This window comes from Palaemon carinicauda, unplaced genomic scaffold, assembly GCF_036898095.1.
Source record: "Palaemon carinicauda isolate YSFRI2023 unplaced genomic scaffold, ASM3689809v2 scaffold63, whole genome shotgun sequence".
In the NCBI taxonomy this organism is placed as follows: Eukaryota; Metazoa; Arthropoda; class Malacostraca; order Decapoda; family Palaemonidae; genus Palaemon; species Palaemon carinicauda.
The window spans coordinates 339720-365244 of record NW_027171905.1 but is presented as its reverse complement, the minus strand read 5'-3'; the positions used below and the strand labels follow the sequence as shown (position 1 = coordinate 365244).

The 25525-nt window shown below is 36.8% G+C and overlaps 2 long non-coding RNA genes across 7 annotated transcripts in view; one reads left to right on the top strand and one right to left on the bottom strand.

Moving 5' to 3' along the window:
- LOC137637281 (uncharacterized) overlaps nucleotides 1–23025 on the top strand; it is a 40906-nt gene extending 17881 nt beyond the window's left edge. For 2 of the 5 annotated variants that reach the window (XR_011043523.1, XR_011043519.1), the window contains exons 3-5: nucleotides 1425–1506; nucleotides 20856–22040; nucleotides 22093–23024. This is a non-coding gene — a long non-coding RNA (uncharacterized lncRNA). Of the gene's footprint in view, nucleotides 1–1424; nucleotides 1507–20855; nucleotides 22041–22092 lie in introns of all 5 variants that reach the window. The other 3 variants (XR_011043522.1, XR_011043520.1, XR_011043521.1) reach the window with 3 other exon arrangements.
- Nucleotides 20771–25525, bottom strand: part of LOC137637280 (uncharacterized) — a 70143-nt gene continuing 65388 nt past the window's right edge. For both annotated transcript variants that reach the window (XR_011043518.1, XR_011043517.1), the window contains exons 3-4: nucleotides 23087–23220; nucleotides 20771–20930 (exon numbers count right to left, since the gene is read on the bottom strand). This is a non-coding gene — a long non-coding RNA (uncharacterized lncRNA). The remainder of the gene's footprint in view (nucleotides 20931–23086; nucleotides 23221–25525) is intronic.

Sequence of the window (25525 nt, the reverse complement as noted above, 5' to 3'; positions counted from 1 at the left end):
GGTAGTATCTGAAGAACAGTGCTCCTCAACATCCAGTTCTTTTTATGGACAAAATCTAGCGGTATAAGTCTACTTTTCTAAATTGTCATCTGTCGTCAATTACCCAAAAAAATATTGGCCCTTTAAGAAAGTAAGATTTTTGGTGATCAATCTATTGTAAGGAAATGTTTTGATTATTTTGTTCCATGTTTTTTGAGTATCTTTCTCCTGTCTGGTCTTCAGCTCCTGACTGATTTTAATTTGTTTGACAAAAACTTGGCAATCTTAATTTCCTTCTTCCTTATTTGGATAATAATCCGTTGTTGGTACGACCATGAAACAATATCCAATATCCATGTCGTCATGGATTCGCAAGGTCATCGACCTGGCAGTTACTCCTGACCCTTCTCCACCACGATGACCCAGAGCTCAGACATAAAGGGCATCGCAACGTCCCTGGTGTTATAAAAGAACTACTCTGTGGCGCAGGTATTGCAAGCGGGCATGTGGAAGTGTTTTAGACCTTCACCACCCACTACCAAGGCCGCCTGTTCACAATTCCGGAGAAAGGCTTGTCGGCATTGAGAGTGGACCGGGACTTGTCAAAGCTAAACTCTTACATTCTCTGCGACAAGTTCCGGATGTTGTCCATCTCTCAGGTACGGACCTTACTTCCCCGGGGGGGCGTCACCACCTCTGTCGATCTTACCGACGACTATTATCATGTGCCTATAGCTCGAAACTTCTCTCCTTATCTGGGTTTCCGCCTAGGCAGGAAAGCCTTTGCGCTCAAGACATGCCCTTCGGCCTCAACATTGATCCCAGGATATTCACGAGTCCCGGTCTACTCTCAATGCCGACAAGCCTTTCTCCGGAATTGTGAACAGGCGGCCTTGGAACTTCGGTGATCGGTCCCGTTTGATTGCTTTCACCGGGCGACACAGGTCTCTCCCCAGAAATAGATTTTTCCTTCGTCAAAATCCCTTTATAATTTTTTATGCAGAGATTACAGCTTCGCTGAAATCGTACTCCTAATACAGTACTGTACTCAGGTTTGTAAACAGTTGTAAGGAAAAACACCTATTACATTTAAGACGTGATTGTTAAGGAATTTGTTAAGTAAAATAAAATCAATTTGTAATATGTATAATATGAATATGTGAATGAATATTTTGTGTTCGTTTGACATTCATAGTTTTCATGCATTTTATCTGTTTCAAAAAGAATTGTTAGATTTGAAAAAAATTCATGATTGTACTGAATAACTTTCCCTGCTTGAGTAAATCGCATTACATTAATGTATTCAGTTCCACTTTAAGACAGAAAAGGCCAAACTTGCAATTACTGGCAGTATAATGTATGAAGATATAAAGGTCTTATGAAAAATCTTATTTATTTTGTATTTCAATTTTGTTGTCAATTTGTTGACATTTATTTTTTTTTAGGGGGCCAAAGGATTAGCAAAAAGACAGGAGCCAACGTTCTGATGAGGACCTGACTCTTCAATTCTTCATTCTTATTAAAAAAGTGAGTTTAACCCTTTTACCCCCAGGCTCTTTGGAAATTTCCAACCCTTAACCCCCAAGGGGTTATTTTTTCCCCAGCACATTTTGCAGTATATATTTTTTAAATTGCTCTAACAGCCTTAATTTTTGTCATAGAGAGGTCAGGTTGGTCTCATTCTCTTGGAAAATGCCTGAATTTTCTCAAAAAATTATCAAAAATATAAAAAAATAAATTTTTATAGCATTTTTTTGCAAGGACGTACCGGTACGTCCATGGGGGTAAAGGGATGAGTTTTGTGAAACGTACCAGTACGTCCTTTGGGGGTAAAAGGGTTAACTTTTATTGAATTTGTCATAAAGTTAGTTCGATGAACTAAGTGAAAGGTGGTGACTTAAAACGTGTCTATAGGTGCTAAGTAATTATGTGAGAAATCTGATATTTTTATTATCACCTTAAAAATCTCTAATGAATAAATGGACTAATAGGTCAGTTTATATGTTTGTATCATCCAAAATTGGATGCTATGGTAGGTAAATAATTTTCAGCTCTTCCTCAATCTAGGGAAATTATTTTCAGTTCCGTAACTAACATACAAACCACGCTATTTAATAGGGGTATTACTTTTGGCGTAGCTGAAGTGACGAGCCATTAAAATTTAACCAGGGTTTACTACCCACACCGCTAGTTAGCGGGGGTAGGGGAGGGTAGCTTGCTACCCCCCCCCCCCCCCCCCCCACACCTGTGCTTGAGCTCACTTTGTTCTCGGCTCGGATGGTAGACGGACTTGTCCTCTCTCATCCTCGCCTCTCTCTTTTGGCAGCCATTAATGCTTTTTTTGCTTTTTCTTTGACAAGTTTGTGTGTGAAGTTGGCCTCTGCGATTATGCGCACCTGCCCTGGATTACCCGACCGCCCCTGCGGAACATTCATGTCGGCGGTTGAGACAGACCCTCACACCCTTTGCCCTTACTGTAGAGGCTAACGGTGTGATAGTAATAATAAGTGTGCTGAGTGTAGGGAGTGGTCTACCTCCCAGTGGGAGAGGTTTTCTCAGCGACATAAGAAGAAGTCCAGGCGGGATATTTCTCCTTCGAAGGCTTCTTTGAAAGGAGAAAAACCCAAGGACTCTTCTTCCATTGCCCAAACCTCCTCCGAAGCTCCCACTCGATCGGTCTCTTTCGAGAGACCGTCGAGTGGTACCATAGACCATGGTTCTGTTTTCCAAGCTCGGGGTTCGAGAGATGGCGTTGCCTCCCCTAGCGCGGCAGCTCCACCTCTTCCCCAGGGGGAGGATGTGTCATTAACCAATCTCTTTCAGCTTTGGTCTTCCTTGGGGCTCGAGGGTTCGCCCTCCAAGGAAGCATTACTTTACTACATCTGATTGGGTGCCGCTGTCAAGCAATCGCCGACTTTGGCAGAGGTTGATCATCTGTCAGTTGTTGACGTTGTGGTGTCAGAGGTATCCAATGCGGTATCTCCTAATACCTCTGCCTCTTCACATCCCGCAGTAGCTGAAGGCTTAGTTTCTCCCGTGCCTGCTCAACCTACGAGGGAGAAACTAAGTCCAACAGTCTCTCCAGCTGGTGTTTCTCCCCCTCGGGGAAGTTCACTTACAGAGACTCCTCTTCGGAGGACTGCAGAAGGTCAGCTTGCTGATCCAACGGCCCCCAGAGGGCGCATTCGTCAAAAGGCTTGCCTTCTTCTCCACCATAGAGGCCTTCCTTCACCTGCAGTGAGGAGGCGCCTCTTTGGTTCAACATCTTCGATGCAGACCACCGCAGAGGAGCCTCGAGACCAATCATCCATCACTGCTCCTGCATTGGTCCTGGACCTTTCTGCAGATCGTTCGCGATCTCCTTCGGTGGAAGGTCGTCCTTTTAAAGGACACGTCGACCTTCCACCCGACAGACCTGCCAACCTGCCGTCGCCGTTTCTACATGGGCCTAACAAGGCTCCACCAAAGCACTCTGTTGCGCGCCAACGAGACCTGACGATCGCTCTTTAGTAGCTCGTCAGACCCCATCACTAAACCCTAACACAGGAAATCAAGGGCGTACACGCCAACGGGCGCATACGCTCCAACAGAAGCATAGCTCCATCACGCGCTATGCACGCCCTCATGCGCATATGCGCCCACGTTCTCCTGTACGCCAGGTAAAGTTGTGTATCATCCGCAAACAGTTTAAACTCCACTTCATACATTTGATAGATCTAAAGTATAGGTAAAGAATAAGACTGGGCCTAGTACACATCCCTTGGGTACCCGTTTTTTTAATGGTTCTTATGATAAATGAGTTTCCAGTTCGTAGACAGTAGTTTGTCAACCAAGTAATCTTTTAGATACTCAAAGGCTTCATCTTCGATACCATTGGCCCTTAAATCATTGAGTAGCAGTTCGTGCACAACTATCGAAAGCAGTGTTAAGATCGGGTAATATAAAGATACCAAATTTGTTTACATCCATCATTTCCAGCCAATCATTTACAACAACAAATGAAATATAATTGTCTGTATGCTGAACGGCTGTTTGTCAATGCTTCGAATCTTAAAAGTGACGAACTATAGTCAATTTTTTTTAGCGAGGCAGATTTGCACCGACTCGCAGCAGTGCCCTTTTAGCTCGGAAAAGTTTTCTGATCGCTGATTGGTTGGACAAGATAATTCTAACCAATCAGCGATCAGGAAACTTTTCCGAGCTAAAAGGGCACCGCTGCGAGTCGGTGCAAATCTGCCTCACGAAAATAAATGGACTATACAGTAGTTGTTAAAGAATGACATATTCCAGGAATTTTGAAAGGGGCGTTTACTATTGCACTGTAATTGTTCAGTGGCTATTCTTCTCTTGGTAGAAGAGAGACTAGCTATGGTAAGCAACTCTTAACCCTTTTACCCCCAGGCTATTTGGAACTTTCCAATCCTTAACCCCCAGGGGTTATTTTTTTTTTCATGCACATTTTGCAGTATATTTCTCTTTTTTTAAATTGCTCTAACAGCCTTAATTTTGTCACAGAGAGGTCAGGTTGGTCTCATTCTCTTGGAAAATGCCTGAAGTTTCTCAAAAAATTATCAAAATTATGCAAAAAGAAATTTAAATAGCAGTTTTTTGCAAGGACGTACCAGTACGTCCTTGGGGGTAAAGGGATGAGTTTTGTGAAACGTATCAGTATGTCCTTTGGGGGTAAAAGGGTTATATACATTATCCATTCTGTCTAGAACTGTTCTCTCAAACCAAGCAGTAAAGGAGGATTGAATTTGTGGAAGCAGACTAATAAATCATGAAATATATTCATTAAAAATAGCTTTATTCCTCTCTAAATATGTCTTGCACTGTTGTTCATAACCACCTATTCATGCTCTAGTATAGAATCTACTAGAGATATAAAGTAGAGAAAGCCATAAGCTATTGCTTCTGATAACATTATTTTTGTACATTGTTACTCTTAACTCTCCCCTCTGTCTGCTTTCTTGTCTTTACTCATATCCATTGATGAGTGCTGTCTCATATTTGGTTTTACATAGTACCTTTCTCACAGCCTTGCACTTTGACACAATTTTTCTTGTACTCATATTCACATTCCAGGACGCTGTTGCAAGAGTTGTCTTTCTTCTTTCTCTGCACCTTCAATTCTTCACATTTTCTTAATGTATGCAATCCTTTCTTTCATTATTTCCGTATTCTTTTTCTGCACCTTGAATTCTAAACATTTTCTTAATGTGTGCTATCCTTGCTTTCATTATTTCCGTCTTTTTATGCACCTTCAATTCTTCATATTTTCTTAATGTATGCAATCCTTTCTTTCATTATTTCCATCTTTTTCTGTACTTTGAATTCTAAACGTTTTCTTAATAATGTGTGCTATCCTTTCTTCCATTATTTCTGTCTTCTTTTTTTGCACCTTCAGTTCTAAACATTTTCTTGGTAATGTATGCTCTCCTTTCTTTCATTATTTCCGTCTTCTTTTTCTGCACCTTCAATTCTAAACATTTTCTTAGTAATGTATGCTCTCCTTTCTTTCATTATTTCCATTTTTTCTGCACCTTCAATTTTTCACTTTTTCTTAATGTATACTATCCCATCTTTTATTATTTCCTTTGAGGTTTTCAGGGAACCCCTTCTGTTTTTTACCCCTTTCACTAACCTCCTCAGTGCTTGTTTTCCTTCCTAAATATTTCATCCTTATTTTCTCTCCTCCATAGTTCATTTCTCAAAGCCTTCAATTCGTCTTCCATGCCACACTTCCAAACCGTAAAGTCTAAGCTCACTCACACTTCTTTCTGGACCCATTTAGGTTGGAGCCCAATGAGTAATGCCCACGTTAGGCCTGATATATTATTATATTTATAATTATTATTTCTTGCCAAGCTACAACCCTAGTTGGAAAATCAGGATGCTATAAGCCCAGGGGCTCCAACAGGGAAAATAGCAGGATTGAAATTTATTGGGATCAGAAGTAATCATACATTTACTTATTTTTTTTCTTTAATTTATTTTCCTGGTTACGCTCTTATATAGTCCCTTTCATACACTGTTTTACCATTAATAATAATTTTGAAATTGACACTCATACAAGTACTATCTTTTTAACCCTTTTACCCCCAAAGGACGTACTGGTACGTTTCACAAAACTCATCCCTTTACCCCCATGGACGTACCGGTACGTCCTTGCAAAAAACTGCTATTTAAATTTTTTTTTGCATATTTTTGATAATTTTTTGAGAAACTTCAGGCATTTTCCAAGAGAATGAGACCAACCTGACCTCTCTATGACAAAAATTAAGGCTGTTAGAGCAATTTTGAAAAAATATATTGCTAAATGTGCTAGGAAAAAAAAAAAAAAACCCTGGGGGTTAAGGGTTGGAAAGTTCCAAATTACCTGGGGGTAAAAGGGTTAGAACATATTAACCTCCACTTTTCATAGTAAAAGTACTGTCTTGTTAAAAAACTTTTCTACATTTTTAACTTAATGAATCTACTTAATGTATACAATATTTAATCTAATGAACTTAAAATAAATTCTTTATTCCTCAACTATTAAATAAATTTGACATGCTTTTCGCTTTTAGATTTAGCTATACTGTACATTTGTCTCCACTCTTACTCACTTAGTCTACACACATTGGTAAATCCCTTACGGTAATATAGCATTTGAAACTTTCCAAATATATATTGCACTTACCACGTCAGCATGAAGACATATTTGCTCTAGAGGCCACTTTAAGGCCACTTTACTCGAGACCGCATCATCCTTCTCAACAGTCACTTCTATAAATATTATCGGTCATGCTAACCTTTTCAAACTATGCAACAACTTCTATTCTCCACTCCTCATTCAACTTATAGAATACTTGTATGTATTGACCCAGAATAAATTGTGAAACAGCATAGATACAGGACATAGTCTCCATTATTTATTCGGTTCCAGTTTGTAAATCTTTATACTAAGCTGCATTCCTTTGCAATTTCTATGGCTTATTTTATTTTCTTGAATATTTTTTAAACAACTTCCTTTTTTTTATAATAGCCATATGTTTCTTCTCTTTATTCTTGATTGCCTTACTCGTCTAATGTGCCTACAGCTAGTCTTCTGTAGTGAACGACACCTCGTAGTAACGGGTGATTTTGAGGAGGGAGAAGTCTAATTGGAAAGGGACCTCTGGTAGTGGTATCACTCGCCCCAGTTTTAATACCGACACCCTTTTAGGGGTGAGCGAGCTGGATATATTCCTGGCATTCCATGCAACTTTTTTCTCTGGTATATTTAGCAGTATTTATACCTTTGAAATGGTACTTTAAGGAGCATTTCACAGAGCGACACAGGTTAAGCCCAGAAATAGGTTTTTCCTTCGTCAAAATCCCTTTTATTATTCACTGTAGCTTTTATATTTTGTAGTTTTCGTGTTCATCCCACTTCATATTTTTCAAATCTCTTCTTGCCCTCGTATACCAACAAACAGTTCCTACTGTACTCAGAAATTCATGGTGAAGTTAGACAAAATATCCGCTTATTTCACCACATGTTTCCTGAACTCTAAAACTACAATTAATCCATTTTCACCTTTATTTTACACAAGTACCCATTAACAAACAGGCACTTTAGTACACTTAGTTTTACCTTATATAATGATCTTGAAACCTTACTTTATATAAATTTTATACTGAGTATTATCCCTGTTTTGCATATAATAATAGTATTGTTTTAACCCTTTTACCCCCAAAGGACGTACAGGTACGTTTTACAAAAGCCATCCCTTTACCCCCATGGACGTACCAGTACGTCCTTGTAAAAAAATGCTATAAATTTTATTTTTTTCATATTTTTGATCATTTTTTGAAAAAATTCAGGCATTTTCCAAGAGAATGAGACCAACCTGACCTCTCTATGACAAAAATTAAGGCTGTTAGAGCAATTTATAATGAATATACTGCAAAATGTGCTGGGAAAAAAATAACCCCTTGGGGGTTAAGGGTTGGAAATTTCCAAAGAGTCTGGGAGTAAAAGGGTTAACAAACAGGCACCTTAGTACACTTAGTTTTACCTTAAATAATGATCTTGTAAGTAACTTGTCTTCATGAAAATTTTATACTGAGTATTACCCCTGTTTTGCAGATGATAATAGTATTGTTTTAAAAAACTACTTAATACTTACCTGTCATGAGGCCATTAATCAAACCTCTGTTCCTACTTATACTACAGTATTATCTTTTATATTGTCATCTCAATCACTACATTACATGTGAAACCATTTTCATCTTTTGAATACAGTATGCATTCTTTTCAAGTATAGGACGCATCTCTTCAAACACTTTTTTATACCCAGGTCTACCAAACTTCATTTTTAATCAATTCCTGACATGCTCTTTTTCACATCTTAACCCTTTTTTACCCCCAGGCTCTTTGGAAATTTCCAACACTTAACCCCCAAGGGGTTACTTTTTTCCCCAGCACATTTTGCAGTATATTTTTTTAAAATTGCTCTAACAGCCTTAATTTTTGTCATAGAGAGGTCAGGTTGGTCTCATTCTCTTGGAAATTGCCTGAATTTTCTCAAAAATTTATCAAAAATATGAAAAAAAAAAATTTTTTATAGCATTTTTTTGCAAGGACATACCGGTACGTCCATGGGGGTAAAGGGATGAGTTTTGTGAAACGTACCAGTACGTCCTTTAGGGGTAAAAGGGTTAACTATATACACACACACTCCACGTTGACCTTCCATTCCACAACCTGTACATTGGCTTCTTAAAGCCTAACCTATTTTAGAAAAATGATTCTTTGGGCCATGATTACAGCACTCCACATACTTGCTATGGGATCTAATCCAGTATTCTTGAAACATTTAGCGTAATCTGACCTCTGTAACAATCTTTCACACGCTGATCTACTTTGCCAGAGCCAAAAACAGATACCCATTGACCACCTTACTTATTCTTCTTACCCATCTTGTTCTTGAAATACCCTTCAATCTGCCTTTTCTTCTTATATCCCTCCTAGACTTTGCAATTTTATCTCTTCACTCTGGTGTTGACAGCATGTACTCATGTGCAATATATTTTCATTCTCTTACACTTTCATCCTCATACTGCTCTTCAAATGTCTTAGCCACAACATTAGGCTGCTGGTTTTCAAGTGTTTCCAAATGACTTAAGGACATTTCGTTTTGAAATCTTTATTCAAAAGGAATAATTTCTATTTGGACAGATGAATAGGTGTTAGGAGAGGTAGAGCATTTCTGTTACACTGAAGTCAGGAGTCAAGTCGAGAGGCATTAACATGGAGAAATAGTCTCCCCCAAAGTCCTCTTATATAATGTTGTATTAACCCTTTTACCCCCAAAGGACATACTGGTACGTTTCACAAAACACATCCCTTTACCCCCGTGGACGTACCGGTATGTCCTTGCAAAAAAATGCTATAAAAATTTTTTTTTTTCATATTTTTAATAATTTTTTGAGAAAATTCAGACATTTTCCAAGAGAATGAGACCAACCTGACCTCTCTATGACGAAAATTAAGGCTGTTAGAGCAATTTAAAAAAAATATACTGCAAAATGTTCGTGAAAAAAAATAACCCTTGCGGGTTAAGGGTTGGAAATTTCCAAAAGGCCTGGGGTATAAGGGTTATTGAAAAAGGGAAAGCCTTATGCAATATGGCCTAGGGACATTGGCTGCACATTCAAGAAAAATGGATCACACTTTGATAATGGTGGTGGTACAGTTTGGTTTGGGTTGCTAATGTGGCAATGTAATTGTTAGGTTCTTACAGAGGAGAGAGATGCATGTGATAGTTTATTCAACAAGACAGTGAGCTAATAGACAGATAGTTGTGAACAAAAATGACAAAACTCAAACCAAACAAGACGTTTGATAGCAAACTTAAACAGGTTTATATTATCAGAGCAGGGGAGACAGAGAGAGAAAAAAAACTAATCTTAGTGTACGATCATGTATGAAACACATGCTATACACACCATGTTCTTGTTTGCCTTTTTTTATAAGAATTGGATATGCAGACTTTGATAATCTATTGTATGATGTACTTTTATCAAAGTTGGTGTACAATTATACATACAGTACTTATATCTTTTACTAGATGTTGGCTTAGGCTGTCACATTAATTCGTCACAACAGATCAGACATTTTCATATGTTCGTATCTATCATGGGGTAATTATGAACATACAATTGTGCCTTTCACATATAATACCTGTACATCTTAGTGTGAAATATAATAGTTGACCCATAGCAAACCATAGCGCCACCCCTAACAAAATGCGTTCTATTTTCCTCAATACGGCAGCCTGTGTTTCTGCATTACATAGTAGTATAGGCTCTATTGCATATAGTTTTCCTTTCTCATCTATTTGGACATTATATAATAGGATCTTTGGTGCAGACAATTTAATTTTATGATGCTGCTACTTTTCTGTACAGCCTTTTTGCTTCCTGTTTTGAATTCCACTGTAACAGAAATACCTTTCCTAAGACCTGTGCTTCTGTCCCTGCAGGTTAATTTACTTGATCATTTGCTTTATATTTGATTTAAAATCACTTAAGCTTTCTACCCCCAAAGGACGTACTGGTACGTTTCACAAAACTCATCCCTTTAACCCCATGGACGTACCGGTACGTCCTTGAAAAAAACTGCTATTTACATTTTTTTTGCATATTTTTTATATTTTTTTTGAGAAACTTTAGGCATTTTCCAAGAGAATGAGACCAACTTGACCTCTCTATGACAAAAATTAAGGCTGTTAGAGCAATTTAAGAAAAATATATTGCAAAATGTGCTTGAAAAAAATAACGCCTGGGGGTTAAGGGTTGGAAAGTTCCAAATAGCCTGGGGATAAAAGGGTTAATAAACATTAATTAATCCAGCACACATCTTGACACCATCTGTCACCTTTACTATCTTGAACCACATATTTCTATGCAACTTTGTTGGTGGTTTACATATTTTTCATTAATCCTATTCTGGTCATTAGGTTCATTTTGTTATACATGGATTTTCAAATATCTTCATCACTACTAACCATCACCGCTTTCTCAGATTAATATCAATGCTTCACTTCCATAGATGATTGTCTTTTTAAAATCTATTCATAATTTGGGGATTGAGGCTGTGAGGACAAGATATATTTTCTTTATTCAACAGTTTTTACAATTGCATGTGATCACACAATTTACTTTCATATGCTCACAATTCTACCGTTAATGATAATCATAAAATGGACCATCATATTTATTTTACACTATATTATATGCACTTATCACTTGGTAATAGTACAGTATTATTGACAAAGCAGCCAATCTTAGTGCTTACCTAAATCAAAGTAATTAATATATGAAGTTGCATAAAACTTAATACTGTACCCTATTTATCAATCCCAAACCGAAGCAATTTTTACGTATGCATGTTACTTTCCTCTATTACGTAGCCCTCTGCAACACACCATGTTCTAGAACAGGACCTGTACTCAACCATTTCCTTGACGGATTTTTATACACTCGTACTCTTGTCAGATTTCTATTGCTCAAAATATTGCCTATGCTCCATTCAATCCCTTATTCTAGGTTCAAAATACATTTTTCTGCCCTCGCACTTGTTTCGTATTTTAATAACTGAAGTTACTTGTTCTACCACTCAAGTTTTACAAAATTTTATATATTTCTTCAAACACTTACAGTATTTCTATCCACTCCTGACCTTCCTGTTTCCATTTTTCCCATTCCCTACACATTCACCACCAGATCAACTCGGTTTATACGTTTGCTTATTGGAGCTGTGCTGTTTCCTATCAGATCAATCATGCTTTAGTTTGCACATATACTTCTGAAAGCCTAGCACATCCCAACAAAATGGCCTTGCTGAGTACAATATCCACACCCCCTCCATTCTGTGAAATTGTGTAGCCTATTACACTTCCGTACTTTCATTCACACGATGCCCTTTCTCTCCGCAACTAAAGCATATGCTGAGTGACCACCTTAAACCAAATTTATTACATCTTAAACCCCTTCCAGTTTGTCTTTTATCCTTTCTTGTATATCTTATGATACTTATTTCTGTGTTCTAGAATTCTGGGTATACAGTATAGTGTACTCTTGATCTGTGACACAATTCCGCAGTTTTCATCCGGAAATATTGCCATAACTTTCACGGGGTTGCTTGTTAAGAGCAAGTCTATATGCCCTCTATTATGAAACACTTTTCTCCTTACTTTCTCATATATACACTATATCCATTTCTTGCATTCTTATAAATTTTAATCTCAATTTTTTACTGTTTCCTGCACACCATCTCATTTAAATTTTTAATTTACCCATCTCATTTTATCCTTTTCTAAATGGTAAACACAGACATTGCTCAATACAGTAGCCAAGAAATTTTTTATCAACACCCTATAGTCATTTCTATCTGTTTCCACACAGTACGTTTCCTTTCCTAAAGTTGCCATTCCAAATTGCATATATCCTGTCTAATTTTGTCCCGTTCTGTCTATATGCAATTCTTTCTTCTTTGTGGTGTAACTGTAACATGTCAAGCTAGAAGCTCTGTTTTGTTCCACTGCGATCAGTTATTTTACTGACAATAGCCCACATGAAGTCTCAATCATCATCTTAACCTTCTCCCTTCTCATAGGCACTAGCAAGGAAGCAATCTTTCTACTGTATTCCTCCATTGATTTACCTCCTTTCTGGGCTCTCTATCCATGCACCATTGTAACATATTTTATTAAAATGCCTTGGATGCTTCAAAAAGTACAGTACTGTACTTCACATGGAAGTTTATTAATATAGGTATTTGTTATTTGTAATATGATAGCAGGTTTCAAGAACTTTTTCCTGTTCAGTAAGGTATATAGGAAATATGCAAGTAGCTTTTTACGAAAAAAAAATTCATCGTCAAAGTTTGCTTAGCTTTTGGTCTCTGGCAACAAATTCATAATGTAGAGTTGGGTGTTACTGTACTGTGTAGTGGTTGCACTTACATCCATATTTTTCTCTCCTGACTTTTTGCATAACTCCATCCATGAAGATAATGAGTCAGACTTTTAAGCCTCACATCTTTACCACCACATTAGTCATTGCCCTCTCAACACTACTCTTACATGCTTCTATAAAACTTTCACTTTTCTAAGCTTTTATTTTCAATGTATACAGTAGCATGCAATCTCATTTTCACCCAGAATGTACCTTCAAAAATTATCATATTTTTTTTGGTGTGCCATAATGCTTTTTATTCATTTTACTTTCCACAAAACTGTAATCAATGTATGATCCACGCATCCTCTTCAAAATCCACAGTTTCTCTCCTTACCCATTCTTCTTTCACCTTCTTCCTTTGGCAATCAAAATTGTACCATACACCTTCCTTATTATATCAAGTAATATTTGTCCCCTATAATTCCTATAAGTCACTTTTATCTTTATAGTCATTCATTCTATCACCAGCTTTGCATCCTGTAGGCTAGTTTTAAAAACCTGGATAGCCATTTAATCATACTTATCACCACTCCAGTGCAGCTTCTGGTTTGTAATATCCTCTGTCTTCCTATTTTTGAACCTCTTAATTTCTTTTCTTATATCTTCAGCAGTCATTGACAACTTGCAGGTTTGGAAGTGTTGTGGCAAGTTGTAATGGGCCTAAACTGCAGGTCTCCCCTATAATTCACCGAGTCTGTACTCTGCATGTTGGTGCACTGTCCCTAGAGAAGGGGAACAATATTTCTTTGGTATTGGGCTCTATTGGATTCCCTGCTCTAGCCTTGAACAGGGAAGTCATTGGAGACCACAGATCACCTCCCCAAAAATTAAGTTTTTTGTATTTCAAAACTCCTTTTGTAGTTTTGCATCACTAGGTCCTGCTACTCTAGTATGCTTCACATTCAATTAATAGCCAGGTCTTCTCCATCATGAGGCTCAATACTACGCAGTACTGTACTCAAGTTTTATTCCAGCTGTTACCAAGTTGTGTAATGATCTTCCTAATCGGGTAGTTGAATAGGTAGAACTTCAAAAGTTCAAAGTTGGAGCAAATGCTTTTATGTTGACCAGGCGGACATGAGTCTTTTTATAGTTTATATATGACATATCTCTTTTGACATTACTTTCTTTAGAAGGATTTATTGTTAATTTGCTCTCTTCATTTATTTATTTCCTTATTTCCTTTCCTCACTGGACTATTTTTCCCTGTTGGAGCCCCTGGGCTTATAGCATCTTGCTTTTCCAACTAGGGTTGTAGCTTGGATAGTAGTAATAATAATAATGAATTTTGTTCTATCTGACATTAGTTTTTGTCATTTATTCAGTTACATTTGTTCATGACATATCTCTTCTTTCTAGCATTTTCGGTATACACTTCAACTATCTGTTTGCTCATTCATTTGCTTAGTATCCATCCAGAAACTTTGCCCTGACATTCACCGAGATTACTCTTTGGCAGATGTATAATACTTGTATCCTGAGATAGTAGTTTATCCTTTCTTTCTTTCCCATGCACACACTACTTCCATTCCTCACACTTGATCATATTCAAGCTTACGATGTTCTTTAACCCTTTTATCCCCAAAGGACCTACTGGTACGTTTCACAAAACTCATCCCGTTACCCCCATGGACGTACTGGTACGTCCTTGCAAAAAACTGCTATTTACATTTTTTTTTTTGCATATTTTTGATAATTTTATGAGAAACTTCAGGCATTTTACAAAAGAATTAGATCAACCTGACCTCTCCATGACAAAAACTAAGGCTGTTAGAGCAATTTAGAAAAAATATATTGCAAAATGTGTTTGAAAAAAAAAAAACGCCTGGGGGTTAAGGGTTGGAAAGTTCCAAATAGCTTGGGGGTAAAAGGGTTAATTTCCACAGCATCATTACATCTCATTTTCCTTTTCATATTGATAGAATTACACTATCAATATTTATATATCCTCCCCAAAATTTCACTTCTTCAAACTCATTCTGTTGAGTTTTTATCTATGATGGTGGTAAATATTAATGGTGATTGTATGATTACAAATGACCTGTGACCTTTAATTGATGGGATGTACTGTAGTATCCTCCACAGAGACAAATTACTTAGCTTCTACAAGGATATGTAATATAGTACTACACTGGAACGTACTACAGCTCCCTTTGCTTTATTGATTCTCAATTTGATAAATATTCACCATTCTCCTAAACATTCACTACCAGACCAACCATGTTCAGTTTGTACATTTTCTTCTTGGAGCCTTATGGTTCCTGGGACAAAATCCTTTCTGACCACAAGTTTCATTCACCTTCCACTCTGTGGAACCCACTCTTGCTGTATGGCATAGCCTATTACACTTTCTTTAGAACATTCATTCACACGATGCATTTTCTTTAGTATCTAGTGACCATCTAAATTATTCTTCTTCTAATGACCAAAGCTATTACATATAAATCACCTTTTAATCTGACTTTTCTCTTTTATATCTCTTATGAATCTTTTATTTCTTATATGTGAGATGCCAGGCGTACACAGTTCTATTTTTGCATTCTCTCTCGCTCTCATTCCCGTAGTATTCATCCAGAAAGATTACTATGACATTCACTGGGTTACATGATCTACTGTTTCCAACACACCATCCCATTACAATTTTTTATTTACACCTCATTTTATGCTTTACAAATTTATAAACTCGGACATTGACGTGTACAGTGGAAAAGAAATTCAGTACAAATGCCATACGTTCATTTATATCCTTGACTGCATACGGCACTACTGTACTGCTTTCATAAAGTTTCCAGTCTATGCATGCATGTCTTGTCTTATTTTTTCTAATTCTATCTGCTATAAGTTCATATTTTGTCTTGGTGGCAGCCCTTCTCATACTCGCCTGATCATTCAGCCTCTCACAGATTCATAACTGTTCACCCACACGCATAATTGTTGTAAAAAAGTAAGCCAATTTCCCTTCCGAAAAACTGCCAAATTTGTACATTCCTAATTATTTTTTTTTCAAAACTACCACAAATTTCTCTTCAAACTACTGTACCATATACTGTACTATCAAGGACTTTTATGTAGTAACGATATCTTAAGACTTTTCCTAAATTCTCTTTAATTTGCTCATCGTATTTGCTTTCTTATCCTTACCCATTTGATCTCTTATTTGTTGGTGAATACTTTGTCTTTGCTTTTACGTAATTTTATTAAAACTGCATTTCGTGACGTCTGCTTTTCTTAGTACCCTTGTTCAACTTCCTGCGTGCTGCTGTAGGAGTCTCTCTCTCTCCTTTTTCTGCATCTCCTTTCCCTCTAATTTCTTCATATCAGATGTTCTTGCTTCCATTATCTCGGGTATTTTCAGGTAACCTTTCACTGTTTCTTCTCTTTCCCTATCATCCTCAGTTATTCACTTGTCTTCCTCAACCTTTCATTCTCAACTACTCTCCTCCTCAGTTCTTCCCTCAAAGCATTCATTTCTTCTTCCATACTGCTCGATTTCCTTTACACTTATAAGTAATTGATGCTTAGCTTGCTTGCTCGTTCTGTCACAGCAAATATGAAGAGAAGTCTGTGGTTCTTGGACCAAAATCAGCCAATGCCTACGTATTTTCTACTTAACCTTTTTACATACATACTGCATTCAGTTTCAAACATATAATTTTGTGAAACATATTTCCTCCCCTTTTCAAATATGACAATACTGTATAATATTAAAAATAGATTAATATTTACTTCAGCTCAATGAAGCTTCTAAATATACACAATCCTCAGTCCAATGAATTTCAACGAAACTCCATATTCATCAATCTCACAATACACACTTGTGCATTTTTAAACCTAGCAACCTTGGCGCTCCAACATAAAATTTAATTGCATTGCAAATATGATTCCCACTATTAGTACATTTCAATAGTATTTGTTTCTACATGTACTGTATACAAATCTTCATCTTCTAATAGGGTTATGCATTCAGTGTAGCTAGAACTGAAATGTTAAAAATAAGGTGGTGTCTGTAGTTACTGGTTGGTGATAACGAAGCCTCCCTTGCCTGCTGTGATACTGTGAATAGCCACTTTATCTGCCGGAAATTAGACGTACTGTACTCCCGGCGCTGTCAACTGGCATTTTTAATCTATTCATGTTTTAGAAAATTGTTGGCAATTTCTTTTATACAAAGGATATTATTGAAGATGAAAGGTTTTTCTGTTTTCCAGACATTTGTAGCTAACTGACAGTTGTCTGTGTATCTTGCTTATATGGTTTCTTGTTCCTGTTTGACAGCATTACTGTTACTGTTTATTTCCTTATGCATGATAGGAGTAGCTACTGCTGCCGAGTTGGAGAGGGTCACTGCCCTTATTGTCAGAATTTTCTTGTGTACAGAAGGTTCTAGAGACACACCTCCTGGTGGTGCAGCCTCTTCATAGAGTACCTAGGATCTCTTTCCTCAGAGGGTCTTCGGCATCAGCCAGAATGCCAGACAACTTCGTCTCTTCACTCGCTGCCAGTCGGAATGGAAGTGTTCCACCCTTCTTTTCTTTTTTGTGGACCAAGTCCTAGAAGACTGATCAATAAGAGTTTCGTAGAAGTGATGCTAACGTTTTTCTCCTCATGGGAGAGACGGTGCTACCCTGTGGACTTGCTTAACCAAAGACGAAGAATAAAACGACACTGATTCCCTTTTCGGTTGCGATAAGAAAAAATAAATTTCTCCAGGACCGAAGAGGATCTGGGTTTGGCCAACAATGTCTGCTTTGCGGCGCCTCATTTGGCCTTCAGACCCCTGACACGATCTTCATGGTGCTTTCATCCTTTCCCATCCATCACATCATCATCCTTATATAACCTTACCACCTTCACATATACTGTATAATCTTACCACCTTCACATCAATTATCTCACTTATGGGCTTCAAACGCAAGAGCCCATGTCTGATATATGCAGGGCAATCTAATACCTACTTATCTACGAGACAATGCAGAGGACACATTTGAAAGTGCCGCTTTTATTCATGACGAGCACTTCCTTACATGCTCATGTGCACCAACATAACATGCTACTTTGTGCATGTGTAACCTTGCATGCTTCTACACCTGCGTTGTGTTCGCTCACACTCCTTCAGTCTCAGCTATTCACATGCCCACTAGAGCCCTAGGTGTGTGTCTACCTTTGCTTGCTCAAGTGCCCATGAGTTCTCTGCTGTGTGTTCTCATGCTCCTACAGGAGAGAGCTCTCTCATGTTTACTCGTAGCTTAGTTTATTCTCCTACTGGACTGTGCCCTTCTACAGCAGGGCCCTCCTGCAGAAGTGTACCCTCACCTCTTCGTTCACCTTCTTGTGAGAGTGCACATTCTGCATTTCAGACGAGTGTTATAGCTGGGCTAGTAATGGTAAAGGTAATAATAATAGGGGCTCATCAGGTCAGGTCAGTAAATCAAGCTTGCCCACGGGACAAGAGGCATCTCACCTAAAATAGGTTGTGATGTTACTCTCAGAATGAGAGGTAATGTCAAGTGGCCTTGTTAACTTTATCTTACCCTTCCTTTGGATGCAGTAATCACTACGTTATATGCTGGACCAGACAATAAATGTAGGTTGAGGTCCACATGATCAAGCATCTTTTCTAAGTAGTAAGTTTGTTTAGAAGCTCCTCTCCCATCTTTCCTAATGAGGGGGTTAACCCTTTTACCCCCAGGCTATTTGGAAATTTCCAACCCTTAACCCCCAAGGGGTTATTTTGCAGTATATATTTTTTTAAATTGCTCTAACAGCATTAATTTTTGTCATAGAGAGGTCAGGTTGGTCTCATTCTCTTGGAAAATGCCTGAATTTTCTCAAAAATTTATCGAAAATATGAAGAAAAAAATTTTTATAGCATTTTTTTGCAAGGACGTACCGGTACGTCCATGGGGGTAAAGGGATGGCTTTTGTGAAACGTACCAGTACGTCCTTTGGGGGTAAAAGGGTTAATAGATGTGTATGCACCCATGTTCTCGTATGACCCTACATGTAGACAGCATATCCCCCTCACAGATATAGGTTCTTCCCTTGACCGCATACTAGGCCATGGTTGTTATCTAGTGGCTAATTAGAAGTCAGGGCTTCATTGTCACCAGCCAGTAACACTTCGTTATAGATTTTAACAACCACGATCAAGCTTTGCTGAAAGTATACGCTTATTAAAGGACTTGGTTTTGTATATTTAGGGAAAATACAAATCACTTCAGATATTACAATCATTGATAAATCTTCGGTACAGTATAGCATTTCTCTATATGAAATCCTCTCGCTATTTGGTTCACACATCCCAAATTTATTTGCTTTAAGTAGAGTTCATAACCTGTTTTGATAATACACTGTATTTGCTCCAAATAAAGATGAATTAGTAGTCTCTTTGAATTACAAGTCTCTAATCTTTTGCATACATCATGCTACTAATCTTAAGTCTATTTTGTTTAGGTGATTCCTAGTAATGCTATTAATCAAATTTTATATTAATTCCTAGTTTGTGAAGCTGGAAACGGCTTTTAAAACTTTTCTGTTAAGGATATAGTTTTTAGAAGGAAGGATTAATGTTCAGTGGTTTATCAATAACTGTAGGATGTGTGATAATTTCCTGTGCAACCTGCCAATAACTACATTCTTTCAACTGTATAAAGCATTCCTATTCTGTCTATTCCCTCGCCTATGTTGAGCAGGCTGACATAAGTCTTTTTATAGTTTATATATGTAATATCTGGTTTGGAGTTTTTACCATTTTCAAAATATTTTAGTTGTTCATTACTTTTCATATTGTTTATTTCCTTAATTTCTTTACTTGCTGGGGTATTTTTTCCCCGTTGGAGCCCTTTGGCTTATAACATCTTTCTTTTCCAACTAGGGTTATAACTTAGCTAGTAATAATTTTATTGTTTATATATGACATATCTGTTTTTGACATTGTTAATAGTTTATATAGGACATATCTGTTTTGACGTTGTTACTGTTTTTAGAATGATATATTGTTAATTTATTCTCATTATTTATTTATTTCCTTTCCTCACTGGGCTATTTTTCCCTGTTGGAGCCCTTTGGCTTATAACATCTTTCTTTTCCAACTAGGGTTATAGCTTAGCTAGTAATGATCATCATGTGGCAGTGTGACGTCAGCAACATAATCCTAAGGATTATGTTGCTGACGTCAGCAACGTAATCCTAAGGAGGTTGGCAATCCTTGGACGTTGATGTGCACCGTCTGAAGTTTTACTGCTGCAGTGTGTGAAGCAGAAGGATGATTTCCTTCGGTGTCTTTCTGTTCCTGGAAAGGTGCTTGGGCCTTGCCTCTCCCTGGGAACTTAACACACTCCATGATAGTACGTCCAGGTGATATCTCTTCCCAGTTGCATCGTCACCACTGGACTGAACGACTTTGGAGAACAAGTTCAAGTGCCAACACACACACTCCATGATAGTATGACCAGGTGATATCTCTTCCCAGTTGCATCGTCAACACTGGACTGAACGACTTTCAAGAACAAGTTCAAGTGCCTTGTTCACTTCTGCTGTTAAATCTGTGTGGCAGTGTACTGGGACTGGGTTGATATGATAAACAGAGAGAAGCATCTCTTCTGTTTTCCCTTCACACACACATGGATGCTTACCCCTTTCATTCATTCAAAACTGATTTGTTTAGTTTTTCAATTAGTCGAGGGACTCTTGAAAGGAATTATCAGTACTTTATATTGAATAAAAAAATACCATTTTAGTTTAAAGACTAAAGAATCAATATAAAGAACTCTGGTTTTTTATGGCTAAGAAAAATACAGAATAATTTAATTTCCTTTATTAACTTCCATTTAAAATCTTTATTAACTGTGTCAACTAATATATAACTGGTGTTAATTCCACTGCAGGACACTTGTAAAACCAAGAGGTTCATCAGCAGGACACTTCCAATTCCAAGAGGTATATCAGCAGGAACGGGGCATCTGAAAGAAGATGGACAATGAATAAAGCCCAAAAAATAATTAACTAAAGCTTCAATACCCGGTGTTAGTATTGCCAATAAAATGTAACATCATGACATATCTTTGTATACTGTAAGTGATAATGGTAATTTATTTAACACATTGGTTTCCAATGTTCTGTAGTTTAACTAACACTTCCACTTGAAATTTTAATACACATCTTTGTATACTGTAAATGATAATGGTAATTTATTTAACACATTTTATAAATCATTGCTTCTGTAGTTTAACTAACACTTCCACTTTGAAATTTTAATAATCACTTTAACAATACCTGAAAATCTTTAATCAAAGTTAAATAACAATTTGTCCTGATAAGCAGAGGTTATTGTAAAAAGTCATATCTTTGAAGCAGCTGAAGATATTTTTATAATCGGAAGTTTTTATGGCTGAACAACTCTATGAAAGTTAAATTTATTACTGAATTAAAATAATGTATCTGTAAATAATAATTTAGGAATAATTCCTAGTAAAAGACATATATGTTAAAATTATTGTTCAAATAAAAGCAAAACGCAAAAATGATAGAATCTAAATTTTGATATCAAACAAAAAAATTTTTTTCTGTAAATAATAATTTGGGAATAATTTCTAGTATATGTTAAAATTATTGTTCAAATAAAAGCAAAACGCAAAAATGATAGAATCTAAATTTTGATATCAAACATAAAAAATTTTTTTTCTGTAAATAATAATTTGGGAATAATTTCTAGTAAAAGATTCAAATAAAAGCAAAACGCAAAAATGATAGAATTGAAATTTTGATATCAAACAAAAATATTTTTTCTGTAAATAATAATTTAGGAATAATTTCTAGTAAAAGACATATATGTTAAAATTATTGTTCAAATAAAAGCAAAACACAAAGATGATAGAACCAAAAGGCGAGAATAGAACCATTAGTAAATTAGGTTACAAACTTGGATTTCAAGGTTGCCAAAAATAGCTGGATGAAACAATTAAAATCCTATAAAAGTCAAATGCCAATGAAATTAAATGCTAATAAAATTAAAAGATAAAACTATTAGAACAAAACCTGCAAAACTCAAAAAACAGAAAATAATTTTCAAGGTAAAACAGAACAAAACCTGCAAAACTCAAAAAACAGAAAATAATTTTCAAGGTAAAACAAACTAGAAATGCAAAACTGAAAAGACCCAAAACAATTTTCAAGGTAAAACAAACTAGAAATGCAAAACTCAAAAGACCCAAAACAATTTTCAAGGTAAAACAAACTAGAAATAGTTTAATACTGAAAACTATAAGATAGTTCAAGGTTGGGAAAACAAACCTGTTTTGTTTTAAACTAAAACAAAATTATTTCTACAACAAAGTATAACAATGATAAAATTGGAAACCAATTTAAAACAGAAACCAGAAACCAATTTAAAACGGCAGAAACATCAGAACAGAAACAGATTTAAAATTAAAACAGCAGAAACAACAGAATCATTAAAACAACAGAATCAGGAACCAATTTATACAGGAAACCTATTTGTTGACCATTTCGGAAACTTAAAATCCATTTTAAAACAGCAGAAACCAACCAGATAAAATCAGACATCAGAATAAAACAACCAATTTGTTTTAGACTATAAAATCAGAAACCAGTTTAAAAGAAACTAAAATCAGAAACCAGTTTAAAAGACACTAAAATCAGAAACCAGTTTAAAAGAAACAATTAAAATCAATAAAATCAGAAACCAATTTAAGACTTGCAATTAAAACCAGATAAAATCAAACAATGTGGGTCCAACATAGTCGACATCTAAAAAGTGAAAAGTTTTCCATGGCAAAAAGAGTAAACGACTAAATAAACTTTTGATTTTATCTATTTAAAGTATGACAAAAATAACCTGATTCAGTAAAGACTAAGAACGAGCCATAAAATCCAAGTAAGAGAGAAAACTGTAAAGGGAGAACAATAATCAGAGTACTACGGATGAGTGTCATTGAGGATGACAGTCGTAGGCTTTTTGACTACTGACGAATCCACTTTTCGACATCAGAGGACAATGGGATCATCATAGCGAAGAAATACATTTTTTCCGGAAAAAAAAAAAAAAAAATGTTAAATAAATGGCTATGAAGTTAATCATTTTAACTACTGTACTCACCAATTTGCTGCTTTTGTAAGGAATCAATGTTGGGGATTTGTGACCCCATAGAAGCAGTTCTTTCTTTTTATCCTCTGTTTATCATCTACGTTGAATAAAGCTCATTTTTTTCAACGCCTCAGCATGGTAAACCTCTGTAGGGGAAAATTTAACAGATTAGCATGTATCATTATAGTCAAAATTCATTTAACATGTACAAAACCAGTTGCAAAGCCTATTTTCTTAAGTAAATTGAAATCATGAACTAATTTCTTCCATTATGCAAAGCTAAGAAAAAGTAATCTAAGGTCTCCATAGTCCTTTATTTTCTTAAAAAAAATAATCGGTACTTCAAAGGGAAAAAGTAAATTAGAAAAAAATAAATGGTGTACTCTGGTATCTCCAAAAAATTTATTTCAAATCACAACTAAATGTCCACATATTATCCTATTATCCACTGCATAGAATATTAGATTCTATTGAAATAAGAGTAAAAAAGAAATTTATATAAAGTTTTTAAAAGTAATATGTATTTTTCCTAGCTATAAGAACCTGAAGAAATGTCTTCAGGAATCTTTAAAACAAGGAGATTCAAGGATTGGTTGGTTGAAATTCACCCTAAAACCAAACTGGTTGTTCCTCTTTCTTCCCTGAAAATGTCAGTCTGCATCATATGGATGAATATACTGTACAAGATTGGTAGGTAGTCAAAGGAGGGATACCTTTCCCCTAAGGAGAATGGGGTCCGGAATAATACAGTATACTTGCTGTATGATGATTGGGTTGGTGTATATTCCACTATCTTCCCCCTTGCCTAAGGAGGATCTCTTGAATCTAAAAAATGGTGCTCAGAAGTGTAAACTTACAGGCATCAAGTTAGCTTCATCAAGTGATAATTTGATCACTTGGTCCCCCAAGAGAAAGGAAAGAAAACATGGAGAAGAGCCATTCATTTTACCTTTCATTCCAGACTTCCATCCACACATTACCATAGATAATATGCTTCCAGTCCTGTGTGGGAGATGGGCTGGCTATGCAACTACCTGAGTAGCCAAGCACAAAAGTGACGTATTGGCAAAAGACCGTGAAGGTTGTTTAGCATTCGCATACCCTAGCTTTCAACACCTGGCTGACTGGGAGATTCCTCTTTCAAGGCAAGGTGGGGCCTATGCCCATGACTTTATGAGTCCTGGTTTTAGCTGGTACCTCAACACTCGGAAATTGAGGTGTACGCTTTACAGATATTAAGAAGCCATGAGAGATTGTGTTCCTTGACAGCTCCTTCTTGGCTCTACCAGTGCTTAAGCAACGCAAAACCCTCACAGAATGGATAATGGAGAATAACCACTGGAGTCATCTCACCTACCCTCTCTATCACAGGAGACACTGGTACTGGGAACACAGTGGGTGAGCTACCAGCTCCCTTAAACTACCTGCCACACCCTAGGAGGCCCAAGCCTCATTGTTAGCCATCTGCACAGCAACATACGTGTTTCTTACCCTTCTATAGGGTACGGCAATCAATGGGGGGAACCCCACACACCACCAGAACCCTAAAAACACGCCAATGAAGATCGCAGGATACTCCCATGGACAGAGCCAGGGGAATATACACAAAAGCAGTCAAACTCGAAGAAGGAAAGAAAGAGGTAAAAGACTTCATCGTTATGTTCTTAGGCGTTGCCAAAACAGACACCGCATAAGATTTGGCTCTCATTTTCCCCTTCAAAATATACGCCTAAAGCCAGTGTGTGTATCAACAGCCAGTTTTGCCATAAACTGGTTGTAGCATCCACCCTTTTCATTCATCACAGACACCAACAGCTAGCATTTACATACATACATATACCAAAGGCACTTCCCCCAATTTTGGGGGGTAGCCGACATCAACAAGAAACAAAACAAAACAAAAAAAGGGGACCTCTACTCTCTACGTTCCTCCAGCTAACCAGGGACTCAGCCGAGTTCAGCTAGCATTTACTTCCTGTAAAGAAAATGAAAAAGATAAAAGCCCTTGTTCATGGAGCAACAGTAAGTCAATACTCATTGCGGCCAAACCCAATAGTGAAAGGCTTCCAACTGGCAGACAGGTGGGGCTTCTCGGTGTGCCCGCATCCTTAGACCTTTCCCTATTTTAACCCTTTTACCCCCAGGCTCTTTGGAAATTTCCAACCATTATTATTTTTTCCCCAGCACATTTTGCAGTATATTTTTTTTAAGTTGCTCTAACAGCCTTAATTTTTGTCATACAGAGGTTAGGTTGGTCTCATTCTCTTGGAAAATGACTGAATTTTCTCAAAAAATTGTCAAAAATATGAAAAAAAATTTTTTATAGCATTTTTTTGCAAGGACATACCGGTACGTCCATGGGGGTAAAGGGATGAGTTTTGTGAAACGTACCAGTACGTCCTTTTGGGGGTTAAAGGGCTAAAGGCTTGTACTGTATATGCATAGGAACTA